At 39.1% G+C, this 15,909-nt stretch overlaps 1 protein-coding gene across 5 annotated transcripts in view; it reads left to right on the top strand.

Annotated features, from left to right (window-relative positions):
• Nucleotides 1-15,909, top strand: part of NOL4L (nucleolar protein 4 like) — a 188,479-nt gene that overhangs the window by 85,493 nt on the left and 87,077 nt on the right. The window contains exon 1 of one of the 5 annotated variants that reach the window (XM_015282620.4): nt 6,971-7,123. The exons of the other annotated variants lie outside the window; for them this stretch is intronic. The gene's annotated coding sequence lies outside the window, so the exon portion shown is untranslated. Of the gene's footprint in view, nt 1-6,970; nt 7,124-15,909 lie in introns of those variants that run through there. 5 annotated transcript variants of the gene reach the window in all.

Here is a 15,909-nt window from a genome sequence, read left to right as displayed (position 1 = left end):
GCAACAGATAAAGAAATAATTTCAGAGGGTATGTTTTGATGCTATGTAAAAAAGACAATAGCACTGAACTTGGAAAACAAATTTAGACATAGAGACTTATCTCAGAGTATAAATTGGTTTTACACCATTGAACATGTTCATCTGTCTAAATTAACATGGTGCTAAATGCAACTTTTTATGATAATACCTAGATCACATTTGAAATAAACATTTTAAATATCTGTGCCTTGAATTTTCTGTTTGGGAATGTGCAGTTTAATGTTCACACTTATATATAGGTAGATATAAACAATCTGACCTTCATCTCACATTGAGAGGGAAGATAACACATGTGAATTTTTTCAGTGCTACAGCCAGTATCCAGGGAACTGCACATGAAAAAATCGGAGGTCTTCACTGGTCACATTGGTAGAAACAATCTGAAGAACAGATTTATTATGCAGTAGTTCATAATAGTATAAGATATAAATACAATGTACTGAGGAAGAGTTGGGAGCTCAAATGTGTTAAAAGCAAAAACTATTAGTGTGTGAGTCACTGAGCTTGTGGCTGATGTAAGGTACATCTACAATAGAAAGGGGTCAGGGCTGTAAGTTTGAGCACTGGACCCCCTGAAGGCCTTTAACAAGGCTCCCTCTCAAAGCTCTGTATTTTCCATTAACTGAAAAATCAGACATGGGGAATGTGCATATTTAGCTTTCTCAGTGGGAAGAGATCAACAGAAAGTTACTTAGGATCATAAAACAAATCCTGATTGTAAGGAGTTACTGAAGAATCTCTTGGTACTAGGTAATAAAATGACATGAGAAATTAATGTCTCGCTCCAAATTATAGGTGGGAGAGGAGGTTCATTGATACATGCATACCCAACATGAGATTAAGAAACAACGGTTCAAATGTTGGTCTGACCAGTTTATTACAAATTCTAGTCATTCAGCGAGATGGGGAAGGGAAGAAGGGTGATAGAAAAGATAGGAAATAGAAGCAAGGAGTCTTTGTAGGAAGCAAGAGGGAGATAGTCACCACCATGGGTCTAGCATGGTTCGTAGTTTAGTCATAGGTCTTCAGTAGTGGTGGGTCGTCAGGCATTGTTGTTCCATTGACGACGACGACTTTTCAATGGTAGTACAAACTTATAAAACAGTCCAAAGTGGTCGAGTCAGCTCCCTTAGGAGTGACAGTTCAAATCCAAAGTGGTTGAGTCAGCTCTCCTTGGAGTGGCAGCTTCTGGGTCTGGGATCTCAGCAGAAACTCCTTTGTTCCCATCTTCTGGGCCTTGCTAGCAGATAAGAGGGAGCAGGGATGCCCACCTGCATCCTGTTTTTCACAGGACACGATGGTATCATCCCCCAGTTTTCCCATACCAAGCTGGGGCTATTTAGTCACAGGCCAGATCTTCTGCCAGTAAACACTCCTGAACAGTCTCTTTCAGAGGCAAACAACTCTGAAGGAAGGTGCTTTCCAATGTCCACAAAGTGATTTTGATTGTCACACGGTAGCAGCCATCACCTGCCTCCTCAATAAATCAGTTAGAATCTTATCACAAAAAAATACTTCAGAAAGCAAGCTTTGAGCCAGGAAACAAAGAAGGGTTCTCACAATTAATCTGTTTTGAATGTAAAGTAAGAATAATGAAGAAAATAATAATGAAGAACCCTAAGTTCACACTGGCTCTGAACTGGTGGTTACCACCTTGAAATAAAATTGTAGGGGAATAGTAAATAGATCTATGGAAACATCAGTTGATTGCTCAGTGATGGCTGACAAACAGAGTGAGTGGTATGAATTACTAGTGGCAGCTGTAAAGATATGGGTTAAGTAGGATCTGTAGATACATATTAGATCAGTTATTGCAGTTGGAGAAAGTAGAAAAACTTTAAGGTACACAAACCTTCATGAAGTTGATGATAGAAGGAGGAGACTAAAGAGCTTAATATAGATGGAGAACAATGGGATCCAATGGGAAAGCAGTAGAGAACAAAACACTGAACAGTAACATCTTTTTCACCACCACCAAAGACAGGCTTTTAGGCTAAATGGACTTCCTCTGGTCCAACATAGCAATATGTATGTTTCTGTAACATCCCCATGTAAATGTATGTATCTATAGTACCATTCTGCCCTCCTTTTTCAAAAACAGTGGTTGAAGAAAAGGTATAGGGAAAGGTGATCAAACATAGAAAACTGTCTTAATGAGAGAAGGACTGTGACACTTTAACCCAGAAAAAGGATGACTTAAGTAGACATATAACTGACATCTATAAAGTCTCAAATGGAGAAGATTAAGAAGCATCATTAACTTGTTGTCTCTCAGAATACAAAATGGGTGCTGGAGTTATCAGAGATCATGACTAGAATAAATAAGTTTTTTTTTATTTTTTTATTTTTTTTTTACATCACAAGAGGAGGCTATACATGCTAAATGCTTATAGAGTCTCAAAGAGTAACTGAAAAAATAATGGAGGGAAAATCCTTGAAGAGCAGTATCTTTAGATTGTTCATTGTATTTCTGCATTTTGCAGACCCAGATCTGATCTGGACACATCATGTCCATGCAGTTTACATTCAGACTTCTCTTGGGAACAAGTCAACCTAGTCCTGCTGAGGATTTGGATATCAAAATGTGACGTCATTACTGTGCTTTTACAACTACTCCTATGGAGGACTGTAGCACACCTGTCTCCTCATTTGGTTAATTTGCAGTTGCCATGCAGATGAGGTGGTCTAAGTGTGGACAAAGTCTAACCTTTAGCATCATGGTCACAAGTCAATCTGCTCTAGCTGATCCAAAGGGTAAAGCTCACTACCAAGTGTGGTCCACACAGCTAACAATGTAGCCAAAATACATTAAGTCAGGTTTGGGAAGTGTCTGACCTAAAGGTGATGGGAGGATAGATTATCCCTTCAGTGACTGCTTTTACATTTGGCACTACATCTCCAAAATGCAAAGTATTGGCTTAAAAAGACAAAATGATATTATACATTCTGTAAGTGCAGGCTGTTTTAGTTTTTCTGTATAAATTACCCTGGCTATTTGAATGAAATCACAGTGTTTTTTGCATTTTTCAAAATAACCTCTCATGCAATGTGTCATTACTCACAGTAATCCTGATGCTGTTAATACCTACTCCTATTTGTAAACTTTGTGTAACGTCAGTGAATTGAGAGGAAACAGAGTAGGAGAAAAACAGTTTAAGTAGTACAGGAAATAGATCCCAATTGCTCAAATGAACCAATGTACAGAAGTACAGGAGGAAAATGCTAAATTATATGATACTTTGCCAAAATAAGATTGTGTTTAAGAACAAATGTGTTACTGTCTTAAGTACAAAAGCAAAAGTTTTCTTTTTATGTATTCAAGTGCAATCTGATTATTCACTTTGCTCATTTAGTTTTGCATTTAGAATATTAAAATTGTTTGCTATCACGAGGTGCTGATACAACTTGCACTGGTGTAAGCTTCTCATCCTTGATTTATCACTGCACTAAAACTGAAAGGCACTCAGTGTTTCATATCAGGAATTTATCAAACAAAGCCAGAATTTGAGTTACCAAGGTGTTTAAAGAGAGAAAGGAGTAGATAGGGAATTAGGAGTTTAAAAGTCTCAGATCCAGGGTTTGATTCCATAAAGTAATGAGCACTGTAGCTCAGTTTCAGAGAGAGTTACATGTCCTTAAACCTTATGCTCAAGGCCAGCATTTAGCACAGTTGAATCTCAAATGAATAGTTCCTAAAAAAAAATAATATATATATATATATTCCTTTTCACTCACAGATTCACTCTGTGAATAGCTGTGTACAGGAAGTATTCAATAAAAATGAGAATTAAATGGTGATTTTACAGTTAGGCATAATAAATAAACCTTCAACTTCTTTTTGCCAGCTTTTAATGTTGGACCCATTTAATAGCTTTATTTTCCTTTCTTTTCTCTTGTTTAAACATGAAATCCTCACACTGCTCATTTATGGCCAAAGATGTGAATTTGTGCAGAAACGTAGGACAAGATGTACCTTCTGAGTTCCCAACCTTTTCATTAAACTGGGGGTGTCCTGATGAGAAGAAAAGTACCCGCTTTCATCACTTGTTCCCTCTCAAACTCCTGTCTAGACAGAGCACTCAAACTTCAGACTCCACCTCCATTAAAGAGTGGATTCTGCTGTCAAGAAAGGTAGATCAGGAATATCACAGCTATTGTATCAGCTTATTTCTAGTAAAGACCAAGAGCTAGTATCTGTAATTTTGAGTGTTAGCAACATGTTTCTTTGCTCCTAGTATGGTACAGGTATGTGTTGCTCCCTAGTCAGAGTAGATTGCTTAAATACATGCCAACACATTTAGTTCTTGCAAGCTCTACCCAAGTTTATTAAAACAGTTGACTTTCCCTGAGTCCAGGGACACATATATGCAGAAGGGATAGCTGTGAGTTCGTGGGTCAGATCTCTGAACTTTGCAGAGTTTAAGTGACCTTAAATTCTCCGCATGCATGTGAGTGCATTACTGCTGAGGGAATGATTAGAGTATCCATCTGCAATAAAACCCAAGGTGTTTCAGCCTGAAATGCTGAAGATGCTCAGAGTTAATTTGGACTGAATTTAGTAACCAGATATTACAAGTTTATTGTGCTGACAGGGGAATCAGTTTGCTACTACTAAAGAATTACAGAACTTTTATTTGGTTGAAAGAATGAATTTCCAGAAATATGAGGTTCAGTATTATTAATTATGAGTTTGAGCATTAAATAATGAATTTTTTGCATTCCAAGGGCAATATTTAGTGACTTCTACAGTTATAGTTTGTGAAACAAAAAAGAAACAGCACCTCACTTTCATTAACCATAGTAGTAGTTAAGGTATTTTCATTGCATTAATCTTGCTGCTATATGTCCCTTTCACATTGCGAGAAGACAGCACGTGACAGAAAAAATCTGTAACATCATTCAACATCTGATTGTGTGCCCTTTTCCCTCAAAGCCAATTTGCATGCCTACAAATATCAGTGTTTCCCAGTGGAATTGAAGGGATAAAATATTGTCTCTTGAGCTGAAAATTATTTAGCCAGAGATTCTTCAGTATTTGGGAATTCTGGCTGGATGATTTCAAAAGCAAAACCATATGTCGTTTGCATGATTTGGAATTTCTCCAGCTGCATAGAACAAGAGCAGAGGGGTGGGAAAAAAAAAGAAGACGGCTAATACTAATTAGATGATAATAAATACAGGTGCTATACTGAGTAGTGTAATTCATCTTCATAGCAAGCTGTGGGATGAGTCAGAGACAGCAGATTCTGAGTGATACTATTCTGTACATATGCATGTGTATTCTTAGTGCATGCTAAGATTCAAATTAATGTAAAACTGGAAGGGTTGTGTAACACATACTTTTCAGTGTTCAATTTTGTCTAAGTGGGGAAAATAATCCGAATGTTTTTTGTTTGGTTGGGTATTGTCTGTGTGCTCCTCACTGCAACTGAGTAGTAGCAGGAAAAGGTGGATGATAAGTCCACCCACATTGGTCCTGGCTAAAGCTTGTCTATGGGCTCACTCCCAGACTTCCCCACAATTTCCTTTCCCATTCCAGGCAGCAAAGTGCCTGTACAAGAGGTCCTCTTCCCTCTCCTATAAAAGCCTTATTCCTGGCTGTACCTGGTCTGCTGAGATCATGTTAAGCTGGGACTGACCTCCCATCCCTCCTATATGACTTGCTGCACAGGAATGCTGTTACATGTCTGCCCAGTGTTACCATCCCCACAGCAGGAGACTTGGCTCATGTGCAGTCTCTGGGCTTTTTCATGTATTGGAGAACATCACGAGGCTCTTTTCTTTCCACATTTCCAGAGAGAGAAGTGGTTTCAGATGGTGCAGATTTGACTCATCTACTGCTCTATCAGTGCTGAGTACCAGCAAGCCATTGCTGGTACTGAAGGACTGGTGGTCCTGTTGCTGATGCTGTGCCATTGACGTGGCCGTGCACATCAATGCTAAAGAGCAAGGGCACAAGGGGGTAAGGAAATGGTTCTGTGCAGAAGGATGATTAAAAGCATGGTTTGAGCCTGGCCTTATGAGCTGCTGCTTCTTTAATGGGAAAGCTCCCTGAGACATGCTTGTGTCTGCAATAACAGAAGAAGGCACTGTCATATTCCCGCCTCCAGGAATTCACCACAATAAGATGTTGTGTGGTGCTGTGAAAAATATGAAAAGAAAACCCTTCTGCATGAAAATTTGATCGAACAATTAAAAACGCATCAATAATTGAAACGCGGGGACTACAGAAGCTTTCTGTCGTTCTTCTTGAGAAGAAATGCTTAAAGCAAAGGATCCAGACATGATGCTGGGGCAGCAAATAGCTATTTGCAGGACGGATCACTCAATTTCCTTTGCCTGGCGAGTGGGGCTCCCGGAGCTCATTGTGCTGTGTGTGTGGGACACGTGGTGCTGCGATTTGCTGTTGTCAGCACCCAGCCCTCCCGGGGCAGCGTGCCCTGTGCTCCCAGCACAGCGCTGCACCGCTTTGTGTGATGGGTGTGCAGAGATGCGGTTATAACATGCTGGGAAACCACTGCCGATGCACAGGGCTTGGCTCATGGCTTCGTTTCTTCATCACAGTGAGACGTTAGCATGGACTGAGTGTGGGGTGATGTGTGTGAACAAGCGGTGTTTCACGGCTGCTTATAGAATCAGCGATGTAACGTAAGCGAGAATGGCAGTTGCATTAAATAACACTCTGATCTCTCAAGCATATTCTTAACTAGTAATCTCCTCGTAGCAAAACACATAGCTAATCAACCTCCCAGCCTGCCAGTGAACTTGCAGGGGAATTAAATCCTGGAGGAAGGAGCCCGTGCCCCCGAGGAAGGCTGAGTGCATGTTTCGCTGTCGTCTCTGCAGCTCATCTCCCTGGTCCCACTGCTAGAACGTGCTCCGTCGCCATGGCAACCCCATCTCCTGCTTCCTACAGGAAAGATTAGCTCGCACTGTGCACTGGAGAGAATTTAGGGGAAGTCAAGCTAATCCCTGGGTGCACTGCGAGAGAAAGGTTGGACCTCGCCTGAGGGATGCTGTACCCGCACTGATAGAATTGGCCTGCCACAGACACTGGTATTTAAGTTGAAGAGCAGAATTCACAGTAAGTGTCAGATCCTCCAGAGAGGAATATCGGATGAGGTTTTCTAAGTCTCGCTGAAGACTGTCCCATGCCAACAGTGGAATGACAGCAGGAGGCTGTGTGTGGAATACCAACGTGTTCCACCCGGTTAGGTGCTATTTCAAAGGCAGGTTCAAAGCCTCAGTTCCCTGGAATCTAGGTGATAAAATTTTAAAGCATCATGATGAGACGTGCACCTGGAAACCCGGAGCGTGCCTCCTTTGGTGCACAAAGCTGAGCAAGTGACGATGCGCGTGCCTTACAAATCGCGTGCCTCGGGATTCCGTGTGCCGAAAAATGAGCGGGAAACGTGCTTGGTGTGTGCTGCAAACCCAGCTGCAAACGTGCTGAGCTGCCAGTAGTAAGCGTGAAAATGTACAACTCCTGATTCAGCAGTGTGTTTTCTTCCTACTAAAACCCAAGCAGAGAAAACGTCAGCTTTTTAAAGATATAGTCACGATCCCAGGCTTTTTTTGAGGAGAACTCATTTGACTGTAGCTGAATTGAGGCGTTGTGTGACATGATGCAGCATGTGAAATGTGTGTCTGTTCTATTGCTCGTAGCAGTTAAACAGAGGGTGTTGTAGCTGTTCCACTGCTGGTTGTTTTAATGCTCTCGTTTTCTTTGCTGTGGTCCTGTATTTCACTTTAACAGATGCTCAGGTCTCCCAGCTTTAAACTAGACAATTTACAATAAGATTTGAGTTGTTTGTTTTTTGTTACTGTCAGCTTTTCCTAAAGCTGTCTTTTTTTCAGCTGTTTCTATATTCAGCCTATCTATTTTTACAGCGTTACTATGTTTGTTTTCCCTGTTGAACTTTTAAGTGGAAAAGTAAGTTAAGATTACTTAATATATACAAATACTATCTAATTTAAATCTATTTACGCATGTTTTACATGTATAAAGTGTATATGTGTGTGTGTTTCTGCAGTACATACGTGCACGCATATAAATGGGCTCTTTGTTTTAACGAGGCCCATTAGTGATTTGTGATAATACAACAGACCTGTTTTCACTTTGAAGAATAGGTGATTTTCACATATCTAAAACATTTCTTGTTGCAAACACCCAATAAACAACACTCAGCCTGCTTAAAGAAACAGCGCTTTCTCTGTGTCTTTATAGAGTAAAAAGTGAAAGCATCATGACTGATAAGATGAAAGACCAGTGTGTTGTCTTTTCTGAGACCTGGGTCCGTGAAATGAGTTCTGAAGGGACAAATGTTTTCTTCTGTTCCCTCCCAGGGCATCTCAGAACGACTCACACATAAGCCCTAGACTGATTAATGTAAGAGTAATCTTCCCTGAAAACTTTTTTTGTTTGTTTGTTTATTTTGTCTTGTTTACCAAATAGTAAGAGCACTGCTAATCAAAAAGAATGTCTGTCTTCTGCATAGGTGGTAAAATCAATAGCCACTGCATCTATATAGGACTATAGAAATAAACACAAAAGATATGGAAGCTTTATTGCATTTTTCAGGCTAGCCCTTGAATATATGGCAGACATATGGGTGACAGGGAATCCACACAATTGCCAAGCAAAGTGGGGATCAGGGTAAGACAAAATTCATCAAATAAATGTTTTTCGTTAGAGAGAACACCAAGAAATTTGTGCTCATTACCCTTCCAGTTAAACTATTGATTAAAAAGTCCCTTCTACACATGGAAATATTTGCCAGAGAATTCACTGTATGCTTTCACAACTTCTATGAGGTTGTTTTAGTGACCTTTTAACTTAGCTTTTTACAAATCTTTAAGAATTGTACATAGTTAATAGCAGAAATTTTCTATCTTTTGAACCATTTTATTAAATTAGATTAAGCAAGGTGTTGGATATTTGTTATCTCAAAGTTGTGTTTCATTATTATTATTATTTTTTAATCTAGTGTCTAAATTGTGTACGGAATAAGGTTGGCTGGTCAAACTTTGTTTCAGATTCTTTTGTCTTCTGATGTGATTTTAGGAAGTTTCTTCAAGTTTTATTAGGCCTGAATTTTCACTAAGACTCTTGAATTCCTTATCTGTATCTCTAGACAACTTTACCACTAACTGTAAGGAGGACTAATTGCATGTGAAAAAGTGCAATAAGGATCAAAGCCTGCTCTCAGACCCATAACCTGTGCTGCGTTCTCTTTCACGAAAAGGATGTGAATACTTCTTGTAACAACGTGAGGGCAGATCTGTGTGGTAGAGGCAGCTCAGGCTCAGGAGTCCAGGCCTCCAAGTTTGAGAGAGTTCCTGTATAAACTGTTTTGATTAAAGAAAACTAATTTTCTGGAGTTATGAAAAACTAAAAAGCAGAGGTGGCTCACAATACTGTACATAAAAAAATAAATCAGAGTTCCTAAACTCCTAAAAATGATAGCAGCAGCATCCTCTACCAAGTTTCCTCAATTGGATTCTCCTGCTGTGAGGACTCTTGGCTTCCTCACCACAGGGATCACTCTGCCCAGCCTCTTCTGAGGCCCTGGGCAATCTGCTCTAGTTCATGATTTAGCAACTGGCAGCCCTGCCTGTGGTGGTGGAGGTTGGAATTTGATGATCCTTGAGGTCCAACCCAAGCCATTCTATGATTCTATTCTATGATGATTCTTCTCTTTATTCGATTTCTGCTCAGTGTTCCTGCTCCCTGCAGGTATTGCTTCTACCTAACCTGCCTCCTCCCTATGCTACAGTGTCACAGCATTCAGGCTGTCTGCTGGCTAGATGTTGGATAGGCAAATGTAATGCTCTCTGATGCATGTTTTCCACTATAAAAATGAGTTAATGTACGTACTGGTTCACCAGATCAAAGTTTAGAATTATGACATCAATCTGAAAAATACTGTTATTGATGTGTCACTCTCTTTCCTTGAAACATTTCTCACTATTGCAAAAAAGAAAAAAAAAATCCAAAAACATTATTGATAAAGCACAACCCCTGCCTACTACCTGAGATCTTCCCCCGTTTGGAATGCATGAATAACAATTTGTTCCTCTTGCATTCGGATACTCATTCAGGGAAAAATAAGCAAGATGTTCAGCACTTCCCAGGTGGCATGTTGCCCCTTGCAGGAGCTGGCTGTCTGATAACATCCATAGATAAGATAAAATCACAAACTCTATTCTGTCCCAGCAGGAATCTTGCTGCTGGTACTCTCATTAAATCGATAACAGAAATCACAAACATACTATCTACAAACTTTTGACTACATTGCATCTTTAAGCACAGTGTATGTGTCTCTCCATCTCGGAGATTTATCCAGCCCATTTTGTTAGGAAAGCAGCAATATATGTATTTTCTTGGTTGCAAGGCATTTTGTTTCATTAGGTTTCTTTGCCTCTTTAATTCCTTAAAAAGGTCTGTTTCTCATGTTTCCAAAAAGACCATAAGTAGCCTGAAGTTAGCAGAAGTGGCCCTCAATTAATGGTGTTCTCAACTGACACAGCAAATTCAAATCTATTGGGAATTTTTTTACCTTGAAACATAAGCTCAAGCCATATGATTATTATTTGTATTTTCTTTTTGGTTAAACAAATCTGCAAGGATCTAAAAATATGTATTTTTTGGAGTTGAGAGTTTGGCTTTCTTTGAAACAGGAATAGCCACGTGGGAATATTTTGCTTAGTCTAAACCTCCTTTATCTTTCTTTTCGTCCCAAAGTAAAACTCTGAAGCCAGTAGGTGTGTGTAAATTACATTAATTTAATGGGCTAAATTATTTCCCAGGCAGCGCACACTGGCTGCTGTTGACTTTAGTGAGATTAAGAACATATACATCCGAAGGTAGATTTCAGCCCTCTGTATGGTGTTTTTCTGACGAGCTTTGTACCAGTTAATTAAAAAGTGCTTTCTCAGTGCTGCACTATTGGCTTCATGGTCTGTTTGTAGTGTTTTATATTAGCTGAAGAGCTTGGCAAAACAGCAATGTTAATTTTCAGCAAGGCCACATACAAAGGGTGAGAAAATAAGATTTCCTGGTTAAATTCTGTTTCTAGTGGTACATGAGATACTACCTGCTTTACTAGTGACAGCCTTAATATTAATGCAGGGGGATTTGTTCTTGTTGTGACCTCAGTATTCTTGTAGTTATGTATGCTGCTAGCCATGGCAAACTGAACTTTTTAGTCTTCTCCAAAATCTATTTCACTTGTCAGACTGTGACAGCAGCGGACTAAAAGGAGCATGAGGGGCAAACGCCCACCCTATTGGGCAATGCTAAGGGTCATTTTACAATCAAAATACCAAAATACATAACAGTAGTTTCAAAAATATGAAAATTGCAATTGCAGTAGAAATTTATACAATAGAAATCCAGGACTTTCACTCTTTGCAACCACCTGGACTTTTACAAGAGTTTGGAGAATGAGTGTGAGCTCAAGATCTGAGTGATCAATCTTTTTACATGTAGTGCATTTTGATTACTCATTGCACATTTATTTCTGGCAATATATTAGTTACTGGTGTACTCTGGCATGGACCTATTTGATGGTATGTCTATAGGTGGATAATAAGTCCTTTTAGTTTTCTGAAACATACCAAGCTTTTTTTTTAGAAAAATATGTCCTCTACTGAATAAAGGAAAATAAGATAGTTGCTTTTGTATTACAGTAAGTTACATGTTTCATGTCTTATGTACAGTAAAAAACATGTGTGAGCTAACTCTTTAAGTAAAGGTTTGTTTTTCCTGTATTTCAGAAAATATCCATATATAGTGGGATTCTATCTACACCATAAATTCATTATCATTTGTAGCAGTAGGAATAATTACCATCTCTAATTGGATTAAATTGCTTATTTGCTTCAAGTTTCCATTGCTTTATCAATTTCTTTTCTTAAAAATATATTCTGTATGTGTGAGTAGTTGAACTGAAGTTAGACATCAACCACCTGAAGTACTTGGCCCTTGCAAGACCATTTGTGTGGGTTGATGACAACATGTGATTTGTGAATGCATTCAGCCATCAGCAAACCAAATGGGATCTCATCCAAATGCTGTCTTGTATATTAAAGTCCAAGTGCAACAATGCCATGCTACTCACTAATGACATTCCATTCTGTTCTTCATTGCTATGTAATCTACTGAAGAGTGTTTTTAATGGTTTGTATTGTGGTTATCACATGATGTAGAAATTGCACTAGCAGTACCAGTCCTGTTTGCAAATGTGCTGTCGGCTTACTCTACTTCTTGGTTTTTATCTTAATTTACTGCAACAGCAGCTGTGTTGTTGAGTTTGACAGCTACATTTAGTGTAGGAAACTCCAGACACTGCAGAGTTCATTGCTGAGGTTAGAAAGAAATGCATTTTGTGAAAATAGATTGAAAATCAGGTTATAGCATCTACATAGAAATGATTTCTTTGCCCATGATTTTCACCTCATTTCTCAATTGTTTCTTGCTCTTTGTTAGAAATATGTCAAATAACAGATTTCCCAAGTTTTCTTTTGCAGACTAAGATAATCTCAAAATTTAAGTAGCTCTCAAAAGGTGTTAATCATGAAAGGCTTTTCAAGTTCAGCTTGAAAGTTTTTGGACTAAAAGTCAAAAAGCCTCCTCTGGGGCATATTTCCTACAGTTGAGAGATTCAAACCTCTTATCTGAATCAAGCAGTGAAGAAACTGAAATTTAGGTATTTTCTGCACCATTAATAATTACTCCATCTCTATCTATATTAACTTTTCTTTGCTATGTTGACAATGTGCACACAACAGTATGTTGTTCCAGGACTTCAGCTAATTTTGGGGAAACGGGATCAGGACTACTGTGCTTAGCTGTAAAGGTTTTCAAGCACGGAAGTCTTCAAGTTTTCCCATCTGTCTTTTACAAGTACATTCAAGACATCCTCTCATACCTGTCCTATTCTCCACCAAAGGGCAGTCCACTGTGTTGCAGATTCCATAGGGAGAAGAGATTCAAATTTAGATGCACTGCTTAGTGAAGTGGCTTGACAGTTTCAATTTCAGGATCACAACTCTGGTGAGGAATAACAGTGGGTATAGCAGGACTGTCTTTCAGACCCTTTGGGCTTTGTGAACTTTCTGCTCATTCTATCATAGTTATTTGACTTGCTAGAGATCTAGTAAGATCATTGTGTCTTCAGATACCAGTTATTCTGTTGATTTGTAAATGATGTGTGCGGAAATGTTCAGCTGTACTATAGGAACTGTACAAAATGTATTGGCTTTAACACTTTTGCTGAAAATAATTTCTGAAAATAAAAGAACATGTTTTAATTTTGACAATCAGATCGGAAGTTAACATTTATATGTAGTAGTACGACACAGTCGGGATTTAAAATTGGGGACTTTAATGAAGACAGAAAAGACCTTTCTGTAACATTAAATTTTTCATGGAAAGTCCACAGTCCTCTGCCTCGTATCATCCAATGGGTGGTAAAGATCCCAATAGTAAATGTCAATTTATAGATACTATTTGAAAATCTGCTGTTTTTCAGTGAAAATTAAATAAAATGTTTCAGGATTATGGCCATGTTATTTCATAGTTATATTGCAAAAGAAGGCAATGACAGTGCCTTATAATGAGATTTAATACTACAGAGCAATAGCAGATAGCAAAGAAAAAAATTGGCTCACCTGCCCTCTGAAGACCAGTGACAGCTCAAGAGGAGTGCAACCTCCATCCAGAGGCTTTCCAAGCCCAGCATTCTTCATCAAATTTCTAAACTGTAGTTTATAACTGTATTCTGCACTGTAAAAGTTGGGCCTCAAAGAAGAGTTTGGACTCAGTGTTGCTAAGGCAATATGAAGCTCAAAGCACTCATTTGTGATTGCTTTCTAGGCTTCTCTTTCATTTCTCTCTTACTTACACAGAGAGCTATAATGAACCTTAGGTCCTCAACCTTGCTACCTTTATAGAAGAGCAGGTAAAACTTTGCATGTGGGAGCAGAGCAATCATGCAACCATGTGTCTTGCTTGTGTTCAGGTCTTCAACCTTCTAGAATGGAGTACAGACTGATGTCACTGTGAACCCACTCAAAACACCAAAGCTGGCAAGCTACATTTTAGACTTTTAAGGGTTTTATTGGAGATACCAAGTATTTGTGTCATGCAGTCTGTAGGGATTTTCCTGACTCCAACTTGATCTTTTGTCTTTGCTTTCATCTTCTGGGAGATCCTGATGAAGTAGAAGCTGACATTGCACAAATGCAGTAGATCTGAGTAGCAGATGAGTTTAGCATAATTCATTTCAGCCTTTTTTATGTTGCTGCTTAGGAACCAAACTTGACCCTACATTTTACTCTTTTGTCTGTTGCTGGCAACTTACCACATTCCTTTTGCTGCCAGGCATGGCTCTAGCAGTTAGCTGGAAAAGCAAAATCCTCTTTCAGGTTGGGCAAGAAAGAGGCAAGGGTAAGATCTCTTGGGTTATACAAATACAAAATATTTTGTATTTCTCCTTTACTTAACATGTTTCTGTCTCCCAGCTTCCTTTGTTGCAGATATTTTTTGTGCGTGGTTGTAATCTCCCTCAAAAGTAAGAGCTGATCCATCTTGAACCTGGTCTGCCTGCGTGCCTCCCAGCCTTCCCCAGTTCCTAGTTTTGTATCAATAAACAGTTCAAAAGCCTGTAGTCCTGTTCAGGATGGGTGCAAGCCAATACCTCTAGTACAACTCATCCATCTGGTTGAGAACTTTGTCCAGAAATGGAGCTCTAAGCCACAGTTGTCAAGGCCAGATGACATTTTACCTGATAAATAGACAGATTAAAAACTTTCAGAGGATTTTCTGCTTTTCTGTATTAAGAACTGTTTGACAGATCTTTTGCCACAAAAGTGGCCCAGAGGTTTCTGCAGAAAGATTGAAAATGAGGGAATTTTCTCCCTGTATGCAGTGAGGGCTATGTCTTTTGATGTGGAAATGCCAAAGCACAAGTGAAAACTAGATGCATAGTGATAATAAGAACAGTGGACCCAGTGAGAAATTCAATTGGTTCAATACATGTGCAGTAACCCCCAGATAGCTATTCTGCTCCATCTCCTTGTGTATACTCAGGAACAGAGCTCTGCAGGCAAAGTAAGCCTGCACTCACCCACAAAGCTTATAAATGTGCCCTTCTCAGCACTGCTATGACTGACAGGGTAGTATTACTTTTCTGACAGTTGCTGATGCTGTGGAGTGGCCATTCTTTGTTCTTATTTAAGGTTATAATTGAATACAAGGATCTGCCTGTTTTGTGCCTGCACTGAGAAAAGAGACATTTATCTATAGACACCCTGTTAATTTCTACTTTTTGTTTGTTTAATAACAAAATAAAATTTGCAGGCTGGCTAAAGCTGATACCACTGTGTATGTGCATGTGTATATCAAACCTATGAGTCTTACTGTCTCCTCGCTGGCAACAGCTAGATATTAATTTGGTAGTTTTCTTTGTTCTTTTTCCTTTTTATAAAAAGATGCAGTGCTTGAACACCAAATTTAGTCCTGACCTATTCTTCCACCACTGAAAGCAGCAGTGAGGGGTTCAGTGATTGGCATAATGTTGAAACTGATGGAAATTCCAGGTTCCAATTTCAATGCAGCAAGTTCCATGGTTGAATTCACAAAAGCCAGCTATGTCAGGAAAGCCATGTGTAGAAGTATAAAAACGATAATTGTTAATATTATTGATGTTAACTGAAGAGGACAATTAATATACTTTTGCAAAGAAGCCGATGCAGTCCCATTGAGAATGGACGGAATGTTCTTTGCACATCACGCTACTCATGTCCTCTGCAAGGCCTTGCCGACCTCTTTATAACTGTATGTTGAGTCCTTGCCACCATACTGAC

This window comes from Gallus gallus, chromosome 2 (genome assembly GCF_016699485.2).
Source record: "Gallus gallus isolate bGalGal1 chromosome 2, bGalGal1.mat.broiler.GRCg7b, whole genome shotgun sequence".
Lineage (NCBI taxonomy): Eukaryota > Metazoa > Chordata > Aves > Galliformes > Phasianidae > Gallus > Gallus gallus.
The sequence above is the reverse complement of the archived record's forward strand: the minus strand, read 5'-3'. Positions and strand labels throughout refer to the sequence as shown.